We start from the raw sequence: 18,202 nt of genomic DNA on the forward strand, positions 1-18,202 counted from the left end.
CTCCTCATCTAGATCAGCATGTAGAAATGCAATCTTAACATCCTTTGTTCTAAGAATAGATTTTCAGCAGCAACAATAGCCAACAAAAATAGTAGTCAACTTTACAACAGGAGCAAATATTTCATAATAACCTATACTCTCCTTTTGTAGGAACCCCTCTATTACTAATCTCACCTTAGCTGACACTTCCATTAGGTTCTTGCTTCAATATGAAGATCCACTTGTTGCTAAGTGCTCTCATACCTGCAAGCAATGCAGACAACTCCCATGTCTGATTCTTTTCCAGGGACTGCATCTCATCTTTCATAGCTAGCTCCCACTTAGATGAATCAGTCGAATTTATTGCTTCTCTGTATGATTCTGGTTCACCTGCATCAGTTAGTAGCAAATAACACATACAAGGTGAATATCGAACAGGTGTTTTTGACACCCTTGCAGATTTTCTCAAGTCAACTTGACAAACAATTCTCCTTGTACTAGAACTGGAGCCTCTTGGTTGTATGACAATAGTACCCTCTGAATTACCAGGCTGTGAGATATCTAACTCATCAGAATCAGACCCTGCAGGAGTGTTAACTTCATCCTTATGTTGCTCAACCCGTTCTGGAACAAGGACATTCCTTCCATCAATGCCACCTGTCTCCACAAACTCCTTCTCCTAAACTCCCACTATCTTAGTAATCTAATATTTATCACCAAATATATCCTTATACAACTTGGTCTCATCAAATGTGACATCACAGTATCTCAAAGTCTTCCTACCTTTTGGTTCCCAACATCGATATCCATACTTCTCAGAACCATACCCAATAAAATAACATTTAACGGCTTTTGGGTCTAACTTGTCACATTTCTCATACTGGACATATGCAACACAACCAAATAGTTTTAGAAAAGAAAGATTTACCTCCTCTCCACTCCAAGCCTCCTCTGAAGACTTCAACTCCAATGGAACTTATGGTCCTCTATTTATCAAATAAGTTGATGTACTAACTGAATCTGCCCAGAACATCGTAGGTAGCCCTGTATGTAACCTCATACTTCTAGCCCTATCAGTTAGTGTCCTGTTCATTCTCTCTGCAACTCTATTCTCTCGAAGTTTCTCTGGAACTGTCCTCTTCAGAATTATACCGTTCTCCTCACAAAGTTTTATATACTTTGCCAACTCATACTCAACTCCATTGTCAAACTTAATGCACTTAATCTTCTTTTTAATCTGATTTTCGACCTCAGCTTTCCACTTCTTGAAGGTTTCATAAAGCTCATATTTCTTCTTCATGAAATAGACCCATACCTTCCTCTTGTAGCCATCAATGAAAGTAACAAAATACTGTGAGCCTCCAAGGGATCTAACTGGGAAGGTCCCCACAAATCAGTGTGCGCCAATTCTAGCTTCTCATAACTTTTAACCAAGCCAAACCTACATCATTATCCACCCTTGCCAAATACCTCTTCCAAATCAATGCTTAATTCGTTGCAAATGGCTCCAACCACTACTACATTAAAAGGCAAAGGCAACACAAAAAAATGGTTGCAATAGGCCCAAAAGTCATTGCAGTAGACCTATTGCAACGGTTTTGAACCGTTGCATTTGGAGGCGTCGCAATAGGCCTAGTGCAACGACTTTTGGGACCTATTGCAACGGCTACCACAAAGCCGTTGCAATAGATGTAAAGAGTCGTTGCGTCATCTACAAGGTCTATTGCAACGCCTCTATATCTATTGCAACACCATTCGATAGCTATTGTATCGACCTAATATTCATATTGTGTCCCATTTTGGCTTCTATAGCAACGCCTCTGTATATATTGCAACACTATCATATAACTATTGCAACGCCTTTATGACAGATTTTTTTTTTCATTTTTTGTGGGGATATTACAACGATTATTACTGTAACCTACCGAAAACCTTTAATATTACAGCCTGGATATATATTAGTAACGATGCAACAAATGCAAAAATACTCTTGAAATGCCAATAATAATTGTCATATCCGTATTATAATTTCCAAAACTAATTAAATTAAGAGTATACATGACAAATCCTAATTAATGATAATTAATGTACTTAATCAAACCCAACTAATAAATATTTGTTTTAGTACCACAAATACTTCTAATAAGTACATATAGATCATTTTCCTTCTAACCACCAAGTACCGGATCACTATAATATAGCTAACTAAATCTGGCCGATAGTATGTATAGTGAGACGTCTACGTTTGATCTCCTCCAGTTGGTTCATCATTCACCTAAAAATTCAAACATTGTAATAGTTAGTAAACGTACACCATCAACAACATAGAAAAGAAGAAAAATTACAGTACTCCTATTATGTCCTAATCTAGCATGAAGAGTATCTAAAGATAATTTATGTGAGGTATTGACTGCAATAGAGATAGGATAAGAATGAATGAATTGAATGGAAGAACCAGCCATGAAGACATTGAAAAATACACACCTCCAACCTTATTACCAAAAGCAAGTTTCTTGCTGACAGAAGATAGATAAGTACAATTATGTTCATTAAAATGAGCATTAATCTTGCTATGAGCAACCAACTTCTCAACAGATTAGAGATTATATTTAAAGTTTGGTACCAACAACACATCATGTAAAAAAATACCAGCAAATAACACTACATCACCAATTTCAGACACATTATGATGATTACAATTCCAGACGCTGTGAATGTCAAACCTGAAGACAAGTATTTGTTCTGCAATTATGAACTGCTGGCAGGAAAAAAAAGAAACAAAACATTCTCTTATAATCAAGAGGGGTGGTTTTTAGAAATTGAGAGTACCTTGATATACTTCTTATGATTTCTGTATTTAGAACAGTGTTTATTTTCGCTACACTTCTTAACTGCAATACCAACGTGAGTTGCTATCAGATGATCAAATTTCACTAACTCGCTAATAGAAATCAATAATGTATTATATATAAATCATTGTTATAATCCCCAGTATATAAAAACAATGATTTCAGCTGCTCGGATAACATATACTAACATATTTGAACCAGCACAAATAGAGTTTTAACATTGGATCAAGCACCAATTCATCAGGTTGATCATGTGGTGAGTTTACCTGCTGAATCTCTAGTTCAGAATGATCAAAGCAGCACGCAGCAGCATGGTAAATTTTAGCACTTTCTGTTAGATTCTTCCATCTGCAGACAAATCTGTATATTCCTATTGCCATTATCTTTGCAGGTACCAAGAGGGCACAAGCAGATCTTGGAAAGGGGAGAAGACAGGTCAGGCTTGTACCTGATGCTATGAATGTTGGGCGCTCTATTCAAGTTCAGGTTGTTTTTGAGGTTCTTTTATAAAAAAAAAAAAAAGAAGATTGGGATGAAAATGATAAAGATTCTAGTTTAGGTAAGTGGAACATTAATGGTTCTGATTTAGTCAAGCCTTACTTATTACGTCCAAGGTAACCTCTTTTACCATGCAAGAATGGGTACAGAAGCAATTCGCTACCTAATATTGTTATATTCATCCAGTAAGTATACCACTTGCATGTATCAATTTGCTTTTTCGGATTGCATCTTATGAGAGATTATTAAATTAGGTAACATTAGTTACAGCTGTGAGCTTCCACTTTTGCTACAGTTTCTGTCTTGGAGATGAGAGTACAGATGCTGGGCCATAAATATTGTCTTGGTGGGACAAGACTAATGTTGTAGTGTGAAAGGGAGTTTTCGAGCTCTCTATCGATATATATGATTTCAGTAATCTGTTAAAAAGAAAATCGTTCAAATCATTTAACTTGACTGTCCCCCGCTATGAACGTAGAGCTAAATTATATTAATTTGTGTCTTGTGTCCCTAAAGAAGTTCCTAAACAATGTGTAAATTGATATTAGGAGCCTTGAAGCCACATGCTATGTGATGTTTTCTTTCTTTAGATACACAATTTGGTTTAGTCATAAGTTAAATACTTGTAAGATTTAGCACGACTATAATATGAATGAAAAAAGGGTTGTGGTAATGATTCAGGAAAATAAGAAGCTTTTTGCAAAGTATGTTTCAAGAATAATAAGCTAACCATTTAATTTACTGGCTTCCTGCTTGTTTCTCTTTATATTGGTCCTATGACTTTTTGTGTTTCAGATGCTTAGAATATGAGAAGGCTGAAGAAGAGCTCAATTACAAGGTATATCATATTGGGTGCCTAATACTTTTATTGGATCTGGCGAACTACTTCTTCAATTTACTGGATATTTTATTTCAGCAATTATAGTCAACATCTAACTCTGCTGGGCATAAAAGAAATCTCATTCTTAAGTCTCACTATCTCAGTTAATCTTATGAAATGTTAACTTTTGAACAGAAGATGTAAATGCTGAAATAAATCGTTTAGGTACAGAAGTTAATCAACTTTGTGAAGTTTGTGTCATGTGCTTAGACTGCATTACATGATTCATGCAGGTATCAAGGAACTTGAATTTGCACAACACGAATATGAGAGGATGTTAAATGAACTACAATTGTTAGACGTTGTTAAGCCCGAAAAGAATGTAAGGATCAACCTGAACACATAGAGCTGCTGCTAATACACATAATACATAAATTCAAGTAGGAAAATCTGGAATATAGCTTGAATTATTCACTTACAATGGTTTACAGATTCATGAGCTTCTTCTACCTTCTGACTTCAAGTTTCTCTCTCTTAGAGCTTTCCACAAACACTTGGTGTGCCTATCAAAACCCACTTTAGATACAAAAAATTATGTATTGCACATAGAACACAATGAAATTATATTAGAAATTTTCATTCACAGGCTGAAAAATCTATTAAATGTTCACAAGCATTCCAAAACTACATATGCATTCGTCAATAATCTGCACCCTAATCTAATTTCTAAAAACTAGAATTTTCAGTCCCTAATTAAGAACAAAATAAAAAAAAGAAAACTCGAATCAAATGCTAAAAATCGACATAGAGAACCCTAAAAGTCTAATGCTAAACCACAATTCAATAACTTGGAATGTAGAAAAGACTATATTCAATCAAATGCAAATACAGAATGGCAAATACCAAAAACCCACACGAAACTTACCGATTTCGCTGAAAGTTTAAAGAGGTGCGAGGTCGAACTTTCGCTCTCTTCGTCTTCCTATCCTTCTCTCATATACATCAGATTGCTATTTTGTGAGAAAAGCCAAAATTCATCTCTTTCTAATTTATGAAGCTTGCCTAGTAGTTTTTTTGTTAGCAGCACCGTAGACGGGGTTTGAAATTTTTGAAAAAGATAGAGAGGGAAATAAAAAATATATTGAACGCATACTTCAAATTTCTAAAAAAAACTATTAGTTTAGTTGTTGCAACAATTAACTTATCTATTGCAACGGCTAGGCCAACCCGTTGCAATAGCTACCCTCTTAGTGGTGGAAGTTCTATTTCCGTTGCATTAGGCCCTTACCATTGCAACGGTAGTGAAAATGTCGTTGCATTAGCTTTTTGAAGTTGTTGCATTTGATAAAAAATGTAGTAGTGAACGCAAAATGTTCTACCACCATTTAAAATGTTAAGAGCTACGACTGGCCTGATTCTATCATGGGTACGTAGGAAACCTCTTTTGAGGCTCAACCATTTTAATTCGAAACATATTTTTAAGGCTCGCCTAGGCCCAAGAGAAAAGCGTGATTGCCCAAAAATCATGAATCTTCAATGCTCATCCCTACCCTTTCAACTAGATTAGGATTTGAACTTGCATCATTAGCCTACCTTATTGCATGAGTCGATTTATTATGGTCCCGTCCTCTTCTAATTCTTATCCCTTCCCGTTTTCTCAGCCACATTATTGCTTATAAGCCAACATTTGCACAACCTTTCAACCCTCAGCACTATGACTGCGCCTCATTTTTCGAGTGTTTCTTTCTTTGGCCTTTCTTGCCTTCTCACCTTAGCAACCCTATATGGAATCTTTGCCAAAACTTCCAATAAGTGTGATGAGATATCTTCAAAATCAAGAAATCAAGTTGAAAGGTTTCAAAACTCAATTTTACCGAGGGCTTTATCACTAGTCCACACAAAAAATCATAGGCTCTAAGTCCAAACATATGGTGATAAGGACTTTAAAACCCACATATTACGAGTCCATACATGAAAACTTGGGTTTCAAAACCCACACTGATGCAAGATTGAACCTACTTTATGGGATCACTTAGTCCCCTGGCATACAAAACCCGAAGCATATACAACTCAAGTGCTACAAAAGCTCGTTCTACAACATATTTTAAATCCAACATCATCCATTAATTGAATGAATCATCTTTGGGGGTTTCACATTTCTCCTCTTTCATAAGCTCCATGTGTACCTTGACCAAGAGTTCATTTCGAGTCCATACAAAAGATTGTGGGCTCCAGACCCATACGAAATCCTAATTATTTTATGGGCTCACATAGGCCAGTAACAACTACAACACATTTCGAATCGAACATAACCTACATGGATCATCCTTCCCATTTCTTCTTTTTTTCAAAAAAAAAAATTAAAAAACAAGAAACTAAGCTTAGAGGAACAATGAAGCATCATATCATATTCTCTGCATTAGCGTCATATCTCTGCATTTGCATTATATATCTGTATGTACAAACACTATGTCAATCATTGCATGCATCCTTCATCCTTAGCCATATGATCCTAACATCAATAATCGAGTCACACATACACACACATATTATGCACATTCTGCAGTCTAGTGTCACACAGTTTCACACTTACACTAGCTATATCCTCATAGTTTAGGCCATCAGTATTTCATATCCCTTCTCGCTTTTTAACGAATGAACTTTTCGCAATTTATATTTCTCGCTTTTTAGCGAATGAATTTTTCGCAAGTTATATTTCTCGATTTTTAGTGAGTGAACTTTTCGCAAGTTATATTTCTCGCTTTTTAGCGAATGAACTTTTCGTAAGTTATTATCTCTCGCTTTTCAGCAAATGAACTTTTCGTAAGTTATATTTCTTGCTGTTGAGCGAATGATTTTTTCACAAGTTATTCCTTCTCACTTTTTGCAAGTTATTCCAATTCCGATTGCTTTTAACCAAAATCAATCTACTTCGAACAATCCCTTTCATGTGAATAAACTTTTTGTAAGTTGTTCTGTTCTTCCTCGCTTTTAAGTGAATGAACTTTTCAAAAGTTAAGCTTTTCTTCCTCACTTTTAAGCGAATGAACATTTTTTTAAAGTTATACATTTCTTTCTCACTTTTAAGGAAATGAACTTTTCGGAAGTTACTCCTTTTTGTTTTCATGCTTGTGTTCATTGCATTCAATAGTTATCAAGACAACAACAGCGGAAAACAACTGTTAGGCTTGTGAACATTATCAATTAGAAAGACGACAGACAACCGTTAGGTCTGCGGACCATTATCAATCAGAAAGGCGACATACAATCGTCGGGTATGCGGATCATCATTAATCAGAAAGGCGGCAAACAATCGTTGGGTTTGCGGACCATCATCAACCAGAAAGGCGGAAGACAACCGTCAGGTTTGTGGACCATCATCAATACCTTGGAGCGGGACCATAATAGCTCTACACATCATCAATACCCTGAAGCGGGACCATAATAGCTCTACACATCATCAATACCTTGGAGCGGGACCATGATAGATCTACCCCATTAATACCCTAGAGCGGGACCATAATAGCTCTACCCTGACATGAGCCGAACCATAATAGCTCTATACATCATCAATACCCTGTAGCGGCACCATAATAGCTCTACCCTTTTAATACCCTTGAGCGGCGCCACAAGAGCTCTACCCCGACATGAGCTGGACCATAATAGTTCATGATACCATCTCCACATATCATTTCATTTTTGCAATGTTTGTTCTTGAAGCTTTTACTTATTTTGCAGGTACCGGCGCAAAAGGTGATTTTGGTTTGCAAAGCATGTAGAATCATTCACCGTTCTGACACGTATACTTTGACTTTCGAATTTACAAACCTCAGTCAATGTGGGGGCTTTTGTAGACACATAATCGTGTCTTTCCAATTAGTACCTTATGATGACCAATACCCTGTTCCAATTGGTCCGGATCAAGGAAAGAATAAAGAACGAGTCTAAAATAATATGTTTTAAGCCCAAGATCATTTTCTAACCCTTTTTATTAACCCATTTCCGAAAACCCTTTTTTGTAAATAGTTTTACTAAGCCTAGTTCATCCCTAAAACGTCTTAAAATAACTTTTTATTAACCCACATTCGAAAACTTTTTAAAAATAGTTTTATGAAAGCCCAATTGTTTAAAACCTCTTTTCTATCCTAATTTAATTAATAGAACTAATTAATTATATTAATTAGTTCTGTTAATAAAAAATATTTTAAGAAAAAAATCATCATTTTCCCAAATTATTTTCAAATATCTTTTATCTAACTCTTTTCTAAAATATTTTTAATAAAAATCTTTTAAAAACCTTTTATCTTTAAAAAACTTATTGTAATTCCCTACATCATACCTTCGACGCCTGGCTCCCCAATTCTCGATAAGGACTCAGCACTCCTAATACTCTCTCGACAATATCACAGCCTAATACAAAGGAAAATTTGCCAGGAATAATCCCACATATGCCCGATCTTTCAAACATGATCACACCTTTCGATTATTCCGGAATAATCCAACCTTTGCTTACTAAATCGATTTTTTTGTCCCAAGAACATAGTGACCGGTAACAACATGTTACCAGCCCCATTTCCTTGTTGCCTCACCTCACTCCCACCCCTACCCCCACCCCTACCCCTATTCCCTGCTGCCCCCACCCCCACCCCGATTCCCTGCTGCCCCCACCCCCACCCCGATTCCCCGCCCCACCGCCCCACCCTCCCTCCCTGTCGCAGCCCCCCTCCTTCATTCCTCCCTTGTCGCAGACCCCACTCCCTCCCATTCGCACCATCTCACCACATCATCCACCATTCGCACCACCTTTAAATCCGCAAAGAGGAGAGAGACAAGCGCAAGAGAGAAGCGGTGACGGGGAGAAAGAAGGGGTGGGGCCTGGTGGCTGGTGCGTGGTCCGGTGGCTGGGGCGAGTCTAGGAGTGAAAACTTAACGAAATTACAGGTTTTTGGGACCAAAAAATCAATTTAGTAAGCAAAGATAGGATTATTCCAAGATAATATAAAAGTAGGATTATTTTTGGAAGATCAGCCAAAGGTGGAATTATTCCTTGAAAATTTTCCTAATACAAATCTATCTTACATGCAACAACAACACTCGTAACCTACGCAAAACTCCAGCACTCCCTCACAATGCTATAAACCCTTTGCCCTCATTCATCATCTTCGAATCATCATCCAAAGTCAACCACACCTACAAACTTTTAATCATCAATCATCATCATCACCTGATCACTACACCTTACGCCTCATTCATAACAAAACCCACGGAAACCTATAATTCATCATATCCCAAAGCAGCTAATCCATCATCACCGAAATAAATTTTCCTACATTCTAATACTCAACCCATCACACGCATAATACAAACGCAAGGCACAAATCCTTTTTCTAAGACTAGTTCAATAATTCAATTTTCCAAAATCCATACAAATCAACGATCCAGACGGCGGTATAATTTCTTAAGGTCAACTAAATTAACTAATTTTGATTTAATTTTTTTATTATTATTTTCTTGAAGTTACTAACATTCTATTCATGATGTAGATTGTTAACTCCTCCTTGCTACTGTAAGCAGGGCCGTCCCAAACAATTTGGGGGTCCTGTGTTAATTTTTAAATTAGGCCCTAATTTATTAAAGAATTATAAATTTTGTGGAAATAAAATACATATTGTATAAGATATTATGTAAGTAATCACAAAAGAACAAAATTCACAATTTATCATTGAACCAATAAAAAAAGAAGTCCCTTGAAAAAAGGGAAAAAAGGAAAAAAAGGATATAGAGACAGATAAGTTCATTCAAAAAATAAAAAAGAAAAGTAATGCTTTTTACTTTTAACAATAAATACATTCTCTTATTCTCACCTTTTAATTAACAATGGACATAAGCAAACAAGAATTTATTATATATTACAACCACAATAATTCAAATTAAACAATTCTAGTGAAATAAATAAATAATAAGAATTATGATTTTTACATATTACATAAAAGCATAAGGAAAACATAAATGATTTGAAGAAAGAGTAATAAGAATTATGATTTAGACATGTTACATAAAAGCATAGGAAAAAAAAATATGATTAGAAGTATATGAGATTAGTCTATTAAAAGAAAAACTACTTACATTTTTTATCTAGAAGAGGGTAATTTTGCATTATAAATGTAGCTTTTGCATGTACTAATTTCCTTGACTTAAAAAAAAAATTATACTAGCTTTTGCACCCACAAAACCCAAAAACGCATAATAATAATAAACAGAAAATAAAATCAAACCCAAAAAGAAACAAACAAAAACATTTCCTTAATTCTTGCACATGCTGGGGTTCGAACCCAGCACACCAACGGACAAAAGCTTACTTCTCTGCGATACATTACCACTAAGTCACAATAACTACCTTGTTTTATTATTGCAGCATATACTATATAATGAGACAACAGATATGGGGCCCTAATGAAATAGGGGCCCTGTGCGGTGGGGCTGTTTGCACATCCTCATCACCGGGCCTGATTGTAAGTATTGTATGTATTATACTAATTCCCTGTTGTACTGTTATTTTCATATTCTATTTTATATTTATGAACATATTATTTTTCATGCATGATTGCAATATTTATCACCTTGTATTGTTTGTTAAACAAGACCTAAAAAACTATTCTAATTAATTTAGATAATTTTAGAGAACCTGCTAGGAACCTTGTATAATCTGATTGCATAATAACTTGTCACTAAATAATTGGTCTTTTTATGTGTTTCCTAAACTAAATATTTTTAGATTGCTTAAAAAAGATTATTTGGTTATTCTTTGGCATAAAATACGTAATGAATCGAAATTTAATATAGGCCAACAATGGGCAATATGGTTCCTGACGGTATTGTATCCTCACCCCTTAACTTAATTTTTGGTTCCTGACCATCTACGAAGTCTAGACGGAGAAATCTACATTGGATAAGTCCCTGAGATTTCCCTACCGTTTCAATATCCAATTAGATTTATGTAACAGGCTTAAACATTAAAAGAGTTTATTTGACGATAATTGTAATTATTTATTATATATTTTTAATCTATTTGAGTTGAAATATGAATATTATATTTATTAACTGTTTTTTATATTATTTTATCGATGCTGCTATTATATTCATTATATGTAGCAATTAATATTTTACTGTGCGATTACTCACAAGTTAGTTGTTTGAAATAACTTATTTAATCTATTCTATTTTCGAAATCCTTTTGAAAATTTTGGAGTTGTAATATGATTGTTTGTTTTTATTATGATATATGAAAGTTATTTACTAAATTCAATTTTATAAGTTAATGTGTGGTTTTATTTCATATTTTCATAAATAGGTCTATCGGGGTAAAGTATTGTAGTCTAAAAAAAGAAAGGAAACCCCAACTTTACTTACTCTACCTCCTCCCTCTTTTCGTCGTGGGTGCTCAAGGAGAAGCCAGAGCTTCCTCCTCCTTTTTTCTCTTGTGTGTCATCATTTATCTTTGCCACATATTTTCTCGGGCTCCATATTTTCCTGTTTGGGGCTCAGCCCCTCTTTTGCATAAAAAAAAACAATAAAAAATCCAAATCTCTAAAACCCCAAAACCCCAATTACTTTTGTCTCACCGTGTCCTTCTCTCTCTCTCCTCGTGTGCGCGCTGGTCACCGCACTGCGCCACCTTGGCTCGCAGTCGAATTCTTCTCGCCGGAGCTACGCGTCCCACTTGCGTCCTCTCCCCTCCGTTCGTGACTGGAGTTGTAACACCCCCCCAATTTCTCTCTTTTTGAATAATATATTTTAATATAAACACTTGAGAAATTTGATAGTGTTACAAAGTGGTATCAAGAGCCTTTAGGTTTATTAAGGAGAGTTTGGGTAGAATTAGGAAGGGCATATAAGTTAGAGTTTCGCATTTTAATGCGTAAATTTTTTGCATTTTATTTGCATAAATAAAGTTATATGCATTTTATTTGCATAAATAAAGTTATATTTCCAAATATAAATATTTTCCAATTTATTTATTTTGAAGAAAGGAATAAGTGTGTGGATTATTTTTCTGAGGAAAGTTCTGGCTAAGGAAAGACTTGGTACTTAAGTTGGCCGCTTGTGCCGCACCTCTCTTTCCTGGGAACTCCCTCGATTAATTTTTCCATACACGAAAAACCTAGTATTCGAAATAAAAACTTATTATACATATATATATATACTTATTTTAAAATACAAATAGTTTCAATTTTTTTTGTTTCCTTATTTACAATCAGATTATTGTTCTTATGAATAATTGTATGACATTATGTCTAGCAAAATATGAAAATATTATTAATTTTCATAAGGAAGGAGATTTAGTTGTCTTTATGACAATATACGTATAGTACTTACTATTTGTATTTTTTTTACCACAGATTTATTATGGCAAGTCATAGTCCATTTTTCTACGTATTCTAGTAAAAAGAGATGCTCAAACTGTGACTGATTATGTGCGTGCTGTTCTGAAGTATGCAAACTTTTTAATAGACCAAGGATACCAACAGTTTCGTCATCATGGACCAACGGTTGCTTTGCTTCTAGAACACTTGCCCTACATTGAACCCTACCATTGGCTATATAATAAGTATTACAATGTGATGACTTTATTAGATGGGATGCCCAACATGAGGGATCATTACCAAGAAGGAATCTGGCTAGCTACCGTACCTTATTTCACATTTGACCTCCGATATGCGGAATTATGGAAAGAGCAACAAGAAGCACGAGTTATGATGAATGCATATCAAACTCCAAGCCATCCTGACCATGAACCTACTACTAGTCCTGAACCCTCTAATATTCAAAGCAACCTACCAAGCACAGAGGGTACTCGTTCATCACCTCCGGAATATCACCCTATGTCTGATGATGAATGGTTTAGACACCAAGCCAATGATGAAGCAAGAGATCAAGATCCATCTGATTTTATTTACTAATAAGAAATTTTTTAGGAAAATGTTAGATTAGCAGTTTTAGTAGCTTTAATAATTAGTAGTTCTGTAATTAGACTACTACTCTTTATATATGTTAGCATTCCTTTTCAAGGATCAATAAATAAAATTCTCGTTTGTTCTTTTTATGCTATGTGCAATTTGTCAATCATATTATGAATCATGATTGTTGTATGAATTACAAATTTAGTAGGATAACTTAATAAGTAGTTTGTTTCTTACCCAGGAAGAAATGGCCAGTAGACCCGGAAGTAGATCCAAAACTCGAGCAACTCTTAAGGAGTTGACCTCTCTGACCAAGAATTTGGCTAAGGCTATGACTTCTCAACTGAACCGTCAACAAGAACCTGACCTAGCTGGCGAGTGTTTAAGAAAGTAGCCTCTAGGAATCCACCTGTCTATGATGGAAAAGAGGACCCAGCCAGTCTTGAGAACTGGATTGAGAGTTTGATAAACTGTTTACTGCTGTTAGGTGTGATGATGAGTTGAAAATCAACAATGCTACATACTACCTAAGAGAGGAAGCTGATTTATGGTGGTCCCAAAGGAAGGAGTCTTTAGCGACTCAAGAGGATTTTGGGTGGGAGCAATTTAAGGAAGCCTTGAGAACCAAGTTTTACCCACCTCACTTAAGGAAAAAGAAGTGCCTAGAGTTTACCAACCTAAGGATGGGGACCATGACTGTCAATGAGTACTACTCTAAGTTTATAGAGTTAATGAGGTTTGCACCTGAAATGGTTCCAACTGAAGTTTTGAAGGCTCAAAGATTTGAGCAAGGGTTGACCTTGTCCATTCAAGGGAAATTGGGGGGCTAACTTTAATAGCCTTGAGAAAGTGTATGGGAGAGCTGCCCATCTATTCGGGATCAAAGGAAGAGAGTTGGAAGTGAACCCTGGAGATAAAAGGAAGGGGTCTAGTAATGGATTTCAAGGTGGAGATAAGCGTCAAAAGATTAATGGAGGATTCAAGCAAGGAAAGGATGATAAAAGTAATGGGAATAACAACAATCGTAGTCAATCTGAAAATGGAAAGTCCAAGAGAGTCTACTACTGCAAAAGATGTCTGATAAGAGGTTTTTAGTGTGTCGTTCAGGCACTAAGAACCGCTTTCCAAACAATATTTATAACCCTAACAAGCAACTACTAATGGAATAGTAAGGGCAAGTCAAGGGTCGATCCACAGGGAAATTGGGATTGATTAGAGTCTATCTAGTCTAGACTACCTAATTCAAAGGTATTTGGGGGTTTGAAAGATGTTTGGTAACAATTACGACTATCTAACAACTAGAACAAGCAAATATCACGAGTTCAAATATCAAATAAAAGACACTAGAGTTAAGGTTACTAGTATGAATAAAACGGATGATGATTGTTAATGCGATTGCGAAGCAACAAAGACGATTATGCAAGGTTTAGTTTCCCTCTAAATTACTTGAGTCCTCTCTGAATGGTCCTCAAGAGTAATCACTCAATCAATCAACTAAATCCTCTCTCGAATGGTCTTTAGTTAATTGATTAAGAGATTCAATAAGTTTGGAAAACCCCTAATGAAGGATCCCCTTAATTTCCATCCAATATCTTGGTATAGAAATTAAGTTGATTCTTGGGGATGATAAAAGAGTTCAAAATCCGATTTAAGAACGTTTGAAATCAAAATACCAAAGTATAAATGTGATCAATATCTATCCTAAGGTCTCAAAACACCAAGATCAATGCATAAACTTCTCCATACATCACAATCACATCAACATCATAATTAAAACCCTAATTCATACTTTCACCCTAACCCTAGATATGAAACTACTCACTAATCATGGAGTTTAAGCAATTAAACATAAAATCTATGACTAATCTAAGGTTAAACATGATTAAGAAATTATTAAACTAATAGAAATCACAATTATTAAACTAAGAGAATGAAGATCTTAAATAATATAAGAACATAAACAAACACCAAGAGAATGAAATAAAAACTGAAACTTTGAATTGAATTGAATGAAAAGTACCTTGAATGTAAATCGAATCACAAACTATGATCTCTAATCTCAATTACCAATGAAAATTCAAGTGTTTTCTCTCTAATACAAAACCCTAAAATATTGTGTGAAAGATAGAATAAAGCGTAAGTCTAAAACTAAAAAGGAAAAGGGGATTAATGATCGAAATTTCTGTTTCGGAACGCATGGTGCGGGCACACCATAAGGAGGTGCGGGCGCACCAGACCTCAGGTGCGGGCGCACCAGAACTCAGGTGCGGGCGCACCTGAGTCTTCTGCCTCAAGGTGAAAATCCCCGTCAAAAGGTGCGGGCGCACATAGAGTTGGTGCGGGTGCACCAGGCGCAGGTGCGGGCGCACCTTGTGCTTGGTGCGGGCGCACCAATGTCGTCTGTTTTGTGCTGCAATAGTGGTTGATGGTGCGGGCGCACCAATAGCGTGTATGATCAAGTGAATGAAATAGAAGGGAAAAGTGAGGAGAAAGAAGGAAGAAAAGGAGGAAAAGGGAGCTAAAACAAGCCAAAAGAAAGCCATAAAGTGCGTTAAGAACGCACTTATCAAACTCCCCCAAGCTTAGCGTTTTGCTTGTCCTCAAGTAAACCAAGAATGAGAATGAAGGAAAGAAGAAGAAAAAAAAAGAATAAAAAGAAAAGGGAAACATGCAACAAACTATCCTATATGCTCTAAAGGCAAGGTTACAAGCATGACATGCAAGCTAAATGAGTTCATAGCAAGATTTAGGAGACCAACCAAACACAAGAGGGAAGATGATTAGGAAGCACAAGAGTGACTCTAAGGTCTCAATCCACCGATCAACCGAGTCTTTTTGAAAGAAAGCTTTCCAAGAATGATTTCTCACTCTTCTCCACTTCCAAGACCCAAGTTTGACTCCTCCCTAGGGATGCTCAACCGTAATTGCTCGCCTCTACCATGTTTTGATGACCCTCATCATGACTTGCACAAAATCTCACCCGCCACTACTAAATAGATCAAGTCCAATCTAGAAGTCAAAAGGGACTTTGTTAAGGTTGTAACGGGGCTAGGTTAGGGTGTGGATTATATTCTAGGAATGTGGTGCAAAAAGGGTAAGTGGAGTACAAACTAGGGGTAAATACTCCCCCAAGCTAGTCCAAACACTATTCTCAATTAAAGAACTCTCACACATAACCTTGAATTTCACTTGTTTCTTTTTCACTTTGTGAACTTTTTCATTTTTCTCATCAATTTGATCTTTCTTCCTTTTCATTTTCAATAATAAACCAAATCAAACAATAAGAACTTTCTTTCTTTTATTTCTTTTGTCTTTCTTTTTCACAAAATTTTTCAACTTTTGCTATCATACAAGCACATTAACTCTCTTTCAACCAAGACTTAATATCAAAACCACTTAACTCAACAAAAACTACACATGTACTCAACTTTGGGGAAAGTTTGGCCATGACTCATTATGTGGGTTAAGCAAAAATAGGATAGAAAGACTCTGATGGGTTTGCTTCACCCATTTCTGATTCGACTTCACTTGATGTACTTGAGATTGGTGAAGAAGGCTCGGAACCCAAAGTCAAATTTTCCAAATTCTTCCGAAGCTTTCGCAATGTACAGTCGATTTCAGGATCTAGAGGCAATGTGGGCGAACCGTGAGTTCTTCTTCTCATGTAAAACTACCAAAGCAAAGCTGTACAGGTGAAGAGAAGTCAGCAGGGGTGGGGGATGTCAAAACCACATATAGGAATAATCACCAATACCAACCGAAAACCAATCAGACCCCTAACTTCTAACCATCTATGACCCCGAAACTCCCTAAGATATAGACATACAAGCAAGTCCCCCAAGCTTAAGCAAAACTCCGCACTCGGAGTTGCAAAAGGAGGGAAAGGGAGGGGGGTTATGAAAAGCTCCTAATAGTTCCCACCATCCCCCCCATCGGGAGGGGGGTAAGGAGGGAAATACCCACCAGAGGACCCATCAGGATAGTAGGATGGGTAGTGGGGTTAAGGACGGAATGAAGGCTCCTCAAACGGCCCTTCTCGAGGGTCGAAAGAAGGAGGATAGTGGGGATGGTTAGGGAAGGGAGGCTCATGTCCGGAGTGGACATTGGCGAGGTGAGTACGCCAAGCCACCCTAGACACATGGTCCAGGTCGGTGCGGATACCGGCAAGAGTAGCCGTAACCGCACGATGATTGGCCTCCTGAGAGGCCTGCATCTGGGCTATGGCTGCCATGACAGAGCCCATGTCGAAAGATTGAGAGGAGGAAGCTTCGGCCACCTCACTCTCAGGAATGCGGTGGTCGGGCCTCGGACCTCTCGGAACGCGTGGAATGCGCTCCATAGGCATGGGCTCAGGGATAGCCCGTGGGATGTCATGGGCAGGGGGAACCCGCCAACGGTTTTCAACGTTAGCTGGGAGGTCCCAAACGAAGTCGGGCCCTATATAACAGTAAGGTCGCCCCCCAGAAGCCAGATGCAGTTTTCCTTTTTATAATTGCGCAGAAATTTCATCTGCTGCAGGCTGGCACCATCCAATCTGTTGGACTGACCAGCAGTAGGCATGCTGGCTTCCAAGCGAGCCAGGTCATCGGTCAAGTCAAGGTAGGATGCTAGCCGGGTGACCATGCCACCACAAAGGATCTCCCCAGTCACCGTTGTGCCCCCCCGAATCTCCTGCGTCGGTTGAGGAGGAGAGCAGCAAAGTTAATGCGGGCTCTATGTGGCCCCGTCAGTGGCCAACCAGAGAACCAGCAGCTCGTCCTTCCGCAACTGCCCGACTTCCTGTTTAGGAAAGATGGTGTAAACCAACATCCTATGGAAGTATCGGAGAGCAAGGTGGATGATCTCCGACGCTTTGGACGAGTTCGTCGAAACGAAGTCGTACCGTTGGTGATCTTTGCCCACCACTCTTGCTCATTGTATCCCTGCCAGATGATGCCCAAAGGGGCATCGCAGGAGCTCGAGGGTCCATCCCAAACGCCTCACAGAATTCGTCAAAAGACAGTGCTCTAGCTTGATTAAACATCGAAATTGAATAGTTAGAGCACCTGTCACATTACTTACGTTCAACGTACTCAAGAATCGAGAGTGAGTTGATC

The 18,202-nt window shown here is 37.3% G+C and overlaps 1 long non-coding RNA gene across 1 annotated transcript; it reads right to left on the reverse strand.

Moving 5' to 3' along the window:
• Window positions 1-2,051: 2,051 nt before the first annotated feature.
• LOC109135553 (uncharacterized) lies at window positions 2,052-5,216 on the reverse strand. The gene is made up of 3 exons (XR_007273052.2): window positions 5,072-5,216; window positions 4,626-4,709; window positions 2,052-2,254 (listed from the first exon to the last, which is right to left on the reverse strand). It is a non-coding gene; the product is annotated as an uncharacterized LOC109135553 (long non-coding RNA).
• Between the last annotated feature and the right edge of the window lie 12,986 nt (window positions 5,217-18,202).

Source organism: Beta vulgaris, chromosome 4 (genome assembly GCF_026745355.1).
Source record: "Beta vulgaris subsp. vulgaris cultivar EL10 chromosome 4, EL10.2, whole genome shotgun sequence".
Lineage (NCBI taxonomy): Eukaryota > Viridiplantae > Streptophyta > Magnoliopsida > Caryophyllales > Amaranthaceae > Beta > Beta vulgaris.